This window comes from Squalius cephalus (genome assembly GCF_949319135.1).
Source record: "Squalius cephalus genome assembly, chromosome: 23".
NCBI classification, from domain to species: Eukaryota; Metazoa; Chordata; class Actinopteri; order Cypriniformes; family Leuciscidae; genus Squalius; species Squalius cephalus.
In genome coordinates this window covers 2,498,075-2,510,560 of record NC_137144.1, presented here as the reverse complement: position 1 = coordinate 2,510,560, position 12,486 = coordinate 2,498,075, and the positions used below count along the sequence as shown (strand labels likewise).

General features: G+C 44.5%; 1 long non-coding RNA gene across 1 annotated transcript in view; it reads right to left on the bottom strand.

Annotated features, from left to right (window-relative positions):
• LOC307151180 overlaps positions 1-12,486 on the bottom strand; it is a 287,419-nt gene that overhangs the window by 82,449 nt on the left and 192,484 nt on the right. The window lies entirely within an intron of this gene.

Here is a 12,486-nt window from a genome sequence, read left to right as displayed (position 1 = left end):
CTCTTGTATCCAATCAGTGCTCACAAAAGAACATGTGGAAATTAAATGTCCTTTCTAGAAAGAAAGCAAATAGCTAACATCAATGATCTTATGAAACAAACACAACGTCAAATATATAAATCAATCCATACTCACAGTTGAGCAGAAACTCAAAGAGTTCTCAACAAAGGACTTTAGAGGAGCAAGAAGGTAGCATGAGTTCAGCCATTAGATTTCCCTCTACCAAATGAACTGACTTACACTGATAGCTGAGTTCATATGTCCAGTTACCTCCAGGCAATAGCGCCCTCAAGCTGCTCCTGTTGTTACTGCATGTGACCCAAATACATCACACAAGTGCATCAACAAGAGTAGCTAAAATACAATAATACAAAAAGTAATGTTTTGTCCGTTACAATAGTGTACAACTAAGTCTGAAATAAAGACACAAATAAACAAATGGCCACAGTATACATATACATTTTTCCACAGTATATTTTACAACTATTTACACTATATATTCACATGGTTCCACAAATACACAAGCAAACTCACATAACATTATAATCACCAAAGAAATAAACAATGTGAGAACGCTTTAGAATGCTGTTCCATCATTAATGAATAACTACACAGAAACAAATGAGTAACGCATCATTAACTCTCTAGTAACTACTATTACCTAAGAAGAAACTCTGACTAATGAATTAGAAACTAATGGCGCTCAGTCGAATGAGGTAGTTCACTATTAGCTAATCAGTAACTACTATTTTTTCAGACCTTCCTAATGGTTATGCATAGACAGTTTCACATGCATGAAACCTAATTCACGTACACACAAAAAAAATTCACGTGCGTGAAAAAAATATATATTCACAAAAAGCAATTCACATGCGCAAAATAAAATTATACATTCGTAAAATATATTTCACAAATGCAAAACACAATTCGTAGAAATACAACTTTGCACAAAAATCTTTGAATGTTTAAAATGTACGAGTTTATCCCTGAATGTGAACGTGCAAATCGTCATTCACGTGTGTGAATCGCCTTGGATGTGTGTGTGTGTGTGTTTTTTCGAGACTTTCCTAACAGCACAATCCACCTACACAGATGAGTCGTACTCTTTAGCCAATCAGATTTAAGCTTATCAATCGACCAATCAGTATCATGTGAGGGCGGGCCTACCTCCATCTTACGTCATCAGCTTTCGACCAGTTCATGGCTAAGCAGAGTAGAGCCCTGCACGGGCCTCAAATCTAAGCCCGAGCCCGGCCCTGGCCCGAGACGCTCAGGCCCTAGCCCGACCCGTGTCCGAAAGCTCATCAGAATTATCAGACCGAGTCCAACCCGAGCCGGTTTTTTTTTCACAGCCCTATTTGCAGCTGTTAAAATAGGTCCATTTTGTTAGTTATGTTTCTTTTCTTTTCATTTCTTTATTAAGTTAATTAAGTTAATATTAAGTTATTTTTAAAATGACGACCAAGCAGCCGAGCTGACAGCGAGTAAAACATGTTTGATCAATTTAGCCTCTCAAATCAACGCTAATACTTTACTTGGCTACAATAAAATCCATAAATATAAAACACTTCAAGCATATCACACAGACAGTTAAGTTTAATGTTTATTTATTAAACCACAGTGAGTAAAAAAAAAATTAAATACTGAGGCAGGCTCAGGCTGCTCGCAACAGCGCTCGCAAACGAAATGAGCAATAGCCTACAATCTAAACAAATTAAATAAAATAAATCAAAAACAAACTTGCAGGTTATCTTACCTAAAAAATGCACCACAGAACATGGCCATTCTTTTTTTCCAGTAGTTTCCAACAGTTAAACGAAAATAAAGTCTAATCAAACGAAAAGTTAGAACAGTCTCTTACAGAGCATCGTGGAGTAAAAGAATAGCATCCACAGTGGAAGGTTGCGCTGAAGACACGTTCGCTGCTGCGATTTTTCTCTTAATATTCTCCATTATTTGCACATGAGGTGAATCGTTGGTTCCGCTGACGGGAAACCTTCTGTGTGCGTGCGTGCGTGCGTGAAACTGACATGTCAATCGTATGTCAGTGTAATTATAAGATTATGAAAGTTATGAGGTTATGAAATGTCTATGTTTGTTTTTCTATCGTCGACGTCAACTTCTCATATTTTTTTAATTAATGTCTAAAAATATAAAAAGAAGGATAACTCAAAAAAGGCCCGAGGCCCGGTCCGTATGTGAACTATGACGTGAAAATTGGCCCGAAGCCCGGCCCTAGGGGCGTGAAAAAGTCGGGGCCCGTCGGGCTCGGGCTGAAATGCAGGGCTCTAAAGCAGAGGTATGTATGTCTGTCTTTACTAAAGTTAAAATCAGTTGAAGCAATAGTTTATGAACTATTTACTGATATAAGCAAGTGTTGTGGTAATCAGATGTTCCATATCGTATCAAAAATGAAGAAGAATGCTTTTCTGTTGTATTTTAGCTGCAGGTAGACAGCTCTCACAGCTACAACAATCACGCTAATGAGTGCAAAACAATCCCTAGCTCTCTTAGCACTGGCCTCATCGAGATTGTTCTTTAAATAGTATATAGACCTATTTTAATGAGCACAGTGTTAATTTGCCATTTGTGTATGTTGGTAAATTATTAAACACTTGTTTCCCTGCATTTTTCAGGATTACTCACCTTTGGCATGACATCTGGATAGCAGTCACAAACATCTTAATTCATGTTGTTTCTTTATTCTCTTTTATACTTTATTTTTTAGTATTAATGTCTTTGTAACACTTTACAATAACATTTCATTAGTTAACATGAACTAATAATGACTTGCATGTATACATTATTTATTATTTTTTAGTTAATGTTAATTTCAATACTTCAGTTTACCTAAACTTCATTAATGTCTTGTTAACATTAGTTAATGCACTGTTAACTAACAATGAACAGCTGTATTTTTAACCAACGTTAACAAAGATTAACACAGTAACAAATGTATTGCTCATGGTTAGTTAATACATTAACGTACTCGGTTACCAATGTAACCTCGGTTCTCTCTAGAAGAGGGAACGAGTATTGCGTAAGGTTAGCTTACGCATCGGGAAAGTCTTCTTTCTTCGAGATCTGAAGCCAAAAATGATCCTTAATTTTGTATTCATTGTCAACGCAGTGCGGCAGCCGGCAGACCTAGGCAGGCTGTATAAGCGTGCTCATTGGCTGCTTGGCGGCAACTGCTTAAGCCTATCAGTGAGCGCTCTGATACGTGGCCTCCAATGAGGGCGCTTCGCGCCCTCCACACCCTTCTAACCGTCAGAATGGGTGTGGCCAGCGTGTATATAACCAGCGCTCACAGGCTAAATATCTGGTTTTCGCAGTCTGAAGCGCAAAAGCTCATGGCGCGACACGGCAGGTTACGCAATACTCGTTCCCTCTTCTAGAGAGAACCGAGGTTACATTGGTAACCGAGTACGTTCTCTTACGAGAGGTTCTCTTGTATTGCGTAAGTTGCTTACGCATCGGGAACCCTTTGTCAACGCCGTGTGCGCCGAGCATCCAGCCCATGAATCCCAGGGAGACCGGGGAAAACATTCTGCTGGAATATGTGGCCGGTCGGAGAGACGGGCCAGCACAGCACAAAGCACTTCACTCAGTCTATAAAATAGAGCGGCGCGGCCGGTCTATAAGCATATAGTAGTGCAAAACAGTAGGGCCGGCAGAGCGAGGCCACACAGTACATAAGCACTCATTAGGGTAAGAAAAGAGCGACATAGTCGGTCTTTCATGAAGAGAATAAACCCCCGCGCTACATAGTGGAATATGGGCGGCCAGCAGCGCGGGCCAGCACCGGTAAAACAGCGCGTAACGGGGAATGAGAAACAGAGCGGCCCAGCCGGTCTGAGTATAAAAACACTTCACCCTAAGTATATACCAGAAGTATCGTTAGCATGTGAACGTAGTCTGCACATGAGAGACTGGGCAGAGCATACATGTCACTTATACTGACAATAATTTTGCCTGTAAGGCGGGAACTTCCAGGTTATAAAACCTCACGAATGTTGATGGGGAGGCCCAGCCCGCCGCCATACAAATATCGTGGATAGAAATTCCGCTGGACCAGGCCCACGACGAGGCCATGCCTCTAGAAGAGTGGGCTCTGATACCCAGAGGGCACTGCAGGTGTTTGGAGGCATAAGCTGCTGCAATCGCGTCCACTATCCACCTGGACAGGCTCTGTTTCGAGGCAGCGAGACCCTTGGTGCGACCGCCGAAGGAAACAAAGAGCTGCTCTGAATGCCTGAAAGCGGCGGAGCGCGTGATGTAAACTCTCAGCGCCCGGACAGGGCATAGGATGTTATCACTGTCCCCATTGTCGGATGCTGGCAGAGCCGAAAGGGAAATGACTTGTGCCCTAAAAGGGGTTCCAATCGCTTTGGGGATGTAACCGTGTCTCGGTCTGAGAATGACTTTCGAGTCGTTCGGTCCGAACTCAAGACATGCAGGGCTAACAGATAGCGCGTGCAAATCCCCCACACGTTTAACTGAAGACAGAGCTATCAGAAAAAACGGTTTTAAGCGACAGGTACTTTAAATCCACGGATTCGAGCGGTTCAAAGGGAAAAGCCTTCAGGGCCCCCAGGACCAAGGACAGATCCCAAAAAGGAACCGAGGGGGGCCGCGGGGGGTTCATCCGTCTAGCTCCTCTGAGGAAGCGGATAATGAGCTCATTCCTTCCCATTGCCCGGTCGCGCGTCGTCTCCATGAACGCTGCAATAGCCGCCACATATACTTTGAGCGTGGAAGGGGACCTGCCCTTTTCCAACAGCTCTTGTAGGAAGGAGAAAACCCGCGGGACCCCGCATGCGCGTGGATCCAAGCTTTTAGTAGCGCACCATTTGGAAAACACCGACCATTTAGACGCGTAGAGCCGTCTCGTAGAGGGGGCTCTAGACTGTGTGATCGTGTTCACGACCCCTTCTGACAGGTCAACGGGTATCCGTTGATCACCCATGCATGCAGAGACCAACGCTCTGGATGGGGATGCCAGATCGATCCACCGGCTTGGGAGAGGAGATCCTTTCTCACCGGGATCGGCCATGGGGATGAGTGCGACAGCCTCACTAGCTCTGGGTACCAAGTTTGGTTCTCCCAGCGCGGGGCTATCAGAAGCACTGAGTGGTGCGTTTCTCTGATCCTCGAAATGACCTGTGGCAACAGGGAGATCGGAGGAAAAGCATACAGCGGGAGGCTGGGCCATGTCTGGGACAGCGCGTCCTCGCTTTTCGAGTAATATTTCGGGCAGTGAGCGTTGTCTTTCGACGCAAAGAGGTCGATCTCCGCTCTGCCGAATAGGCGCCAGAGAAACTGGACTGTCTGGGGGTGCAGGGACCATTCTCCCGGGGGAATGTTGTCCCTGGACAGTCTGTCTGGACCGACATTCAGGTGGCCCGGCACGTGCACGGCTCTCAGCGAGCGCAGCGAGCGGTAAGCCCACACGAGAAGGCATTCTGTCAGCTTGCACAGATTCCTGGATCTGACACCGCCCTGTCGGTTCACATAGGATACCACGGACATGTTGTCCGAGCGGACTAGCACATGGTGATCCTGTATGAATGGGAGGAAGCGCTTGAGCGCGTTCTCGACCGCTATCATCTCCAAATGTTTATGTGGAGGCATTTTTCCTGGTCTGACCACAGGCCAAAAACCGGTTTGCCCTCGAAAAGAGCGCCCCAACCTGAGGTGGAAGTGTCCGTCGAGATAACTTTGCGGTGTGAGATAGCTCCCATTGTCACTCCCCGCTGGTACCAGTCGGCCGCTAACCAGGGCTTCAGTGCTGAAACGCAGCTCTGAGTCACTCTGATTCGGATGCCGCCGGAAGCCCATGCTCTGTGAGGCACTCGGGCATTCAGCCAGCATTGTAGCGGGCGCATTCGTAAGAGACCCAGCTGAAGCACTGCTGCAGCTGAGGCCATACAACCCAGCAACCTCTGAAATGTTTTGAGAGGTGCGGTGCTGCCCGGCCGGAAGGATGCGGCCAGGCGTCGAATGCAATGCACGCGCTGTGTCGAGAGGCGGGACGTCATCGCTACAGTGTCCAGATCCAAACCCAGAAAAGAGGTTGATTGACTGGGCACTAGCGAGCTCTTGGTCCAGTTGACCGTAAGCCCCAGGCTTTCTAGGTGGCTGAGAAGCACTGTTCTGTGGCGGATGAGTTCGGCCTCTGACTGTGCTAAAATCAGCCAATCATCCAGATAGTTTAGAATTCGCACTCCCTGCCCTCTCAGGGGAGCGAGAGCCGTGTCCATGCACTTCGTGAATGTACGGGGTGCTAAAGACAGGCCAAACGGCAGGACGGTGTATTGATATACCTGACCGTCGAAGGCGAATCTCAAGAATGGCCTGTGACGGGGTATTATCTGGATCTGAATGTACGCGTCTTTCAGATAAAGAGAGATGAACCAGTCCCTCGGGCGAATCTGCGGGAGGATCTGCCTGCTTGTGAGCATTTTGAACTGTCTTCTCATAAGAGCTTTGTTCAAATATCTCAGATCCAAAATCGGTCTGAGAGCTCCGTCCTTCTTGGAAACGAGGAAATAACGGCTGTAAAAAGCCTGACTCGCTCATAGAAGGGTGAACCGGTTCTATAGCCCCTTTGCACAGAAGTGTGCTATTTCTGCTCGAAGTAGATGTGCTACTTCCCCATTCACTCTCGTCTCGGTAAGCGCCTGAAAGCACGGAGGGCGGCGAGCGAACTGCAGAGTATAGCCCACTTTTACTGTGCTTAGCACCCATTCTGATGCGCCTGGAATAGCTTCCCACGCTTTTGCGTGTGCAGCCAGGGGCAGAATGGCCTCCGAGCTCCGATCGCCGCGCATCGCGGGCTCGAGAGCTCGAAACGGAGGGGCGGGCGCGGCTCGCGCACTCTTGGTGCTTAGATACGGTGGATCGCACGCAGCGATAGCTGGCCGTTTTACACACAGTGTCCCGGTGGCTTTGGATGGGGGAACATATAGTGTGAGGCGCGACGCGCAATGGCGGCGTCGGGGGCGAAAATGTTCGTTAGTATGTGTGAGCGCTCGAGGGCGGGCACAGGACTTACATTCAAAACATGACCGGTCGTGCGAGGCCGTGTGACAGAGCGGGCAGTGAGTAGGTGTGGGCACGGGGAAGTGGACACGTGACCTACTTTTAACACTAGAGCGGCTTTTGCCTGCTTTATGAGAGTGGGCTCTGTGAGAGACACGGGATGTATAGTGCTTGTGTACAGGGGTGAGCACAGAAACGTGGGCACATTCACTGCACTTGAAACACATACGGCGTCAGCCGTGCAACCAGACATTATGCTCTTTGTCATCCCTTGTGAACGGCGCAATCTGCGCGGCCCAACAAGGGAGAGAGCGGGCTTGCTTTCTGTATGTAAGAAAAACTGGCCGCGAGCTCGGAGAAGCGAACAGCATAAATTTTATCTGCCGTGAAAGCCGGGATCAAACCCGGGTCTCTAGCGTGAAAGTCTAAGATTCCGCCACTGAGCCACAGGGGAGAATACATTAGCTTTCGGTTAGCGTCAGCATGTCTTGTGATGGCGTTTGCTTGCAGGCGTGCGTGTATTTATAACAGGCTTGTATACTGCGATAGTAACAATTCCAGTCGCCTGAACTTAAGAGGGGACTGAGAAATGTGTGAGAAATGGAGGTTATAGTCCGGCCACGGCGGGACGAAAACACTCTGTTCCCCTTTCACCGGTGAGTGATGCGCGAGGACAGAGTAGCTTTCTTATAACTTAAAGAGAGCTCCAAGACCGTCCGCTTCTGCCATCCCTTGTGAGCGGCGCAGTTTGCGCGGCTCGAACAGAGGGAGAGGAAACTCGCTCCGAGACCGTCCGCTTCTGCCATCCCTTGAGAGCGGCGCAGTTGCACGGCTCGAACAGAGGGAGAGTACGGGTATCTATCACATTCGCCTCATCCCCTGACGCGGCGGCGGCGTGGGCGAGAGCCGGCGGTTGAGCGGCCGGGAGGGAGAGGGCGAGAGAGAGCTCGAGGGAGAGGTTCCGGCGAGCTCCTCAGTCACATCAGTCTCCGGTGGTCTCTGCTAGCGGCACTTCTTATTGCGCGGCCCGGCAGGGACAGGCGGAGCGACAGCTTGGTCGAAAGCTTCAAGTCGAGCCCGCAGGGTCGACATTGAAAGCTCTTCGCACTCGGGGCAGCCGCCCGTAGAGAGTGCGGTGGCGGCGTGCCCGCGACCCAGGCAGAGAGCGCAGAAGAGGTGGCGGTCTCCGTTGCTGAGCGGGGCGCGGCACGAGCCGCAGGAAAAACGAGGCGTTTTTACAAAAACGCCTCGTGCTCTTTTAGAATACAGAGAAAGTGTGTCGCGGAGCGAACACACACATTTACAGTAAAAAGTAAAGTATATGTCGCCGGATAGCGTAGCAGGCACGGATGGCTGAAGGCGGCGAAGACGGCCGGCTTCCTCAGGTGCTGTCCTAAGCTTGCTGGTCGCTGGTTTCAACGGCGGCGGCTCTCAAGATCCAGCGATGCGAAGAGCTTCGCTGAAGACAAGAAAATCAGATATTTAGCCTGTGAGCGCTGGTTATATACACGCTGGCCACACCCATTCTGACGGTTAGAAGGGTGTGGAGGGCGCGAAGCGCCCTCATTGGAGGCCGCGTATCAGAGTGCTCACTGATAGGCTTAAGCAGTTGCCGCCGAGCAGCCAATGAGCACGCTTATACAGCCTGCCTAGGTCTGCCGGCTGCCGCACTGCGTTGACAATGAATACAAAATTAAGGATAATTTTTGGCTTCAGATCTCGAAGAAAGAAGACTTTCCCGATGCGTAAGCAACTTACGCAATACGAGAGAACCTCTCGTAAGAGAACTAATGTTAACTAATGAACCTTATTGTAAAGTGTTACCAATATATTCAACATTCATTTCCTTATGTTTTGTGCTGTACTGTCATCTCAAGATTTTTAGTGTCACAGGACAATGTTGTGAAGCATTAATTTTTACTTTGCCTAGGAAAATAGGCGAATCTGATTTTATGCTGATCAGACAAAGGTATACTTATTATAGAGAGGCACTCATCACGCAACTAAGATTACTCATTAAACTTTATTCAGATACCATCACTTAATCTCTCTTGTCCTCTGTCTGCACCTCTTGTACTATAGGTTTTTACTATTTTAAATATCAGACCAATATCTGATATGTCCTAACAGAGAGGTCTACTGATGACTGGATTGAACACAATGCATTTGTTAACTTTTCACTTGATGTATTGCACTTATATTTATATACTTTAAAAGCAAAGAAGACTCTGACTGGATCTCGCAACATGGAAGAGACGTATATTTCTCTGTACTGAGTGTTGTTCTTCAAGATTGTCAGTTCATGATCTTCACATGTAACAGAAACATTAATCATGATCAAGTCATTTTATGTATATTTTATTCCCAAAGGATTCGGAAACTTTCAAATTAAATGTGTACATCAAATGTAACTATGTCTTTGAATCTTTTAATTCTGACAAGAACATTTAATAATGCAGTGACATATGAATATGAATAGTGAATAATGAATAGCAGTGCTTTATTCCACAGCGTGAAGTCCGCAGGAGACAAATGAATACAGTAACAATGCATCACTTTCAACCTCTTGTTGAAACAACTGTCAAAATGGATGGCTTGCAAACGTGACTATTTTGAAAGAATTACAGTAGGAATGGTAAGATCACAGTACTGGTTGTCTCCATCTTCATACATCATCTGTCTCGGAAATCTGAAACAATAAAACTACATAATATATGCAGCTTAAAACAAAACATGTCTCCTATGTCTACATTAATGTGTGTGGTGGACAGCACAGGACATGAAAATCCGTCAATACTAACAATAAATGTTTATGTTTGCATGTGGACTAAACAGTAGTTCATAAACTATTGCTTCAACTGATCTCTTAACTTTTTTAACTTTAGTAAAGACAGACATACATACCTCTGCTTAGCCATGAACTGGTCGAAAGCTGATGACGTAACATGGAGGTAGGCCCGCCCTCACATGATACTGATTGGTCGATTGATAAGCTTAAATCTGATTGGCTAAAGAGTACGACTCATCTGTGTAGGTGGATTGTGCTGTTAGGAAAGTCTCAAAAACACACACACACACACACATCCAAGGCGATTCACACACGTGAATGACGATTTGCACATTCACATTCAAGGATAAACTCGTACATTTTAAACATTCAAAGGTTTTTGTGCACAGTTGTATTTCTACGAATTGTGTTTTGCATTTGTAAAATATATTTTACGAATATATAATTTTATTTTGCGCATGTGAATTGCTTTTTGTGAATATATATTTTTTTCACGCACATGATTTTTTTTTTTTTGGGTACGTGAATTAGGTTTCATGCATGTAAAATTGTTTACGTATGAATCGTGTTTGTTGCATGAATAATTAATGAGACTGATTTGCCTCCATAAGTTTTACAGGGACAAGGAACACTCACATTTTCTCCACATTTTAGTCCAGTTTAGTAAGAGATATTAGATTATATTATTATATTACATGTTTACTTACATCATAATAAAATAATAAAGTCTGTGAAAGGTTTGATATTGTGTAGTTTGTGATCCTCCATCAGCAGCTGCAGTTTCTCTCAGCTGTATCAGTGCAGTCACTGTGATGTCTGACTGACAGAGGTTTTTGTACCACTCTTTATCACTGTGTGAACACATACTGACTGTTCGGATAAGTAATAATCTCCTGTATCTTCAGTCTGGACTCCACTGATGGTCAGAGTAAAATCAGTTCTGGATCCACTGCCACTGAATCTAGATGGAGTTCCAGTATTACGGGTTGTTGCACAATATATGAGGGGTTTAGGTATGGAGCTAGAAGAGTCTCAATAAAGATAAATGCACAAACTGCATTCACATATGCACACACAGGATACACAAATGCACACACATGATTCATAAATACACACACAGGATACACAAATGCGCACAAAATTCACAAATGCACACACAGAATTTAAAAAGCACAGAAGATTCACAAATGCATACAAAATTCAGAAATGCACACAAAATTCATAAATACACACACAATTCAGAAATGAAAACAAAATTTACAATTGCCCGTATTTATTAAATAAGAAGCAAATATATAGCAGACAAAATAAGGCGCCGGTACGCGATCACTGCATGTGAACTGGAGGGCGCCGAAACTCAACTTGTGCCTCACAGATTTGATAAATATAGGCTATATATTACAGAAAGCTTGAAATGTCTACTTTTAAACGAAAATATTCAAACCAAAATAAATAGGCTATACTCTCTGATTATGTAGGCTAATCCATATGAAATGTATACATTTCTCTCTGGCGTTCATGGCGAGTCCGCAATCTCCGCATTGTCAACTTCATCTTTGCAGCGACACAGAAAACACCAGTTTATTACTAAACAATTAAATGTCTCCTTGCTAATTTAGACACATTCATAATCATTACTTCAACCGGTTCTTTGTGGCAAGCTTTAAGCGTGCGGTCATTGGGGTAGACTGTGTACAGTTGAGACACTTTTTGAGTTTTGATTTTTCACACAAAAATACATACGGAAAAGAATTGAATTTTCACATGAAATGCCACATGACATTACATTAGCATGTAGACTAATATATTATCAATCAATAATACCCATAAGTAGTTTACATTTTCCACAATTAGCGAATAAAAATAAGGTGCTTTTTGTGTCAACTCTGTCTCAACTGTACCTATTTACGGGACAGTTGAGACAGTACTATGGTACAGTTGAGACACCCATTTTTAATGAGGGAAATGTAACTAAATGTTCATTGCAAATATAATAAATAAAGACAAATGAAGAAATGAAGCTCTTTTCTTTTTTTACATATCGTGCCAGTGAAGCAACAGGAATCTTGAACTTCTCAGCTACCTTCCTAATTGATATGCCCTCATCTACAACTTTTGCGGCCCTCTCTAAATGGTATCCTGGCATTCCCTATTTGTTGTCCTAGCTCTCGTGCGGGGCATCCTGCACAAGTATAAGATAAACATAAACAAAAAGTCCACATGCACTACATAAACAGCATAGCTAACACACACACACATTAAATGAATTCTTTAAAAATTAAATGTTCTTTAAATTAACTATGTGACCACACATTTTTAAAAGGGTGTATCAACTGTACCCGTTTTACCACCTTGTCTATTTGACAACTTGCTAGGTTATCTTTCTAACATGCATGTTAGAAAAATATATTCATTAATAACATACAGTTAAATATAATAAATATGAAATTGTATTTTTAATTGCGTCCTATGCTGGCCAATTATGACGTTTAACCTGTTATCATAACACTGAACAAATAAACAGCGTGTTTTGTAATATAACTCTATTGGGGTGCGGTTGAGACACTAGTGTCTCAACTATCCCCCGCTGGCCACTTCGCACATTTCTCTAGATTTTGCATTGAGCTTGCATGACTCAATACCATGAAATATGC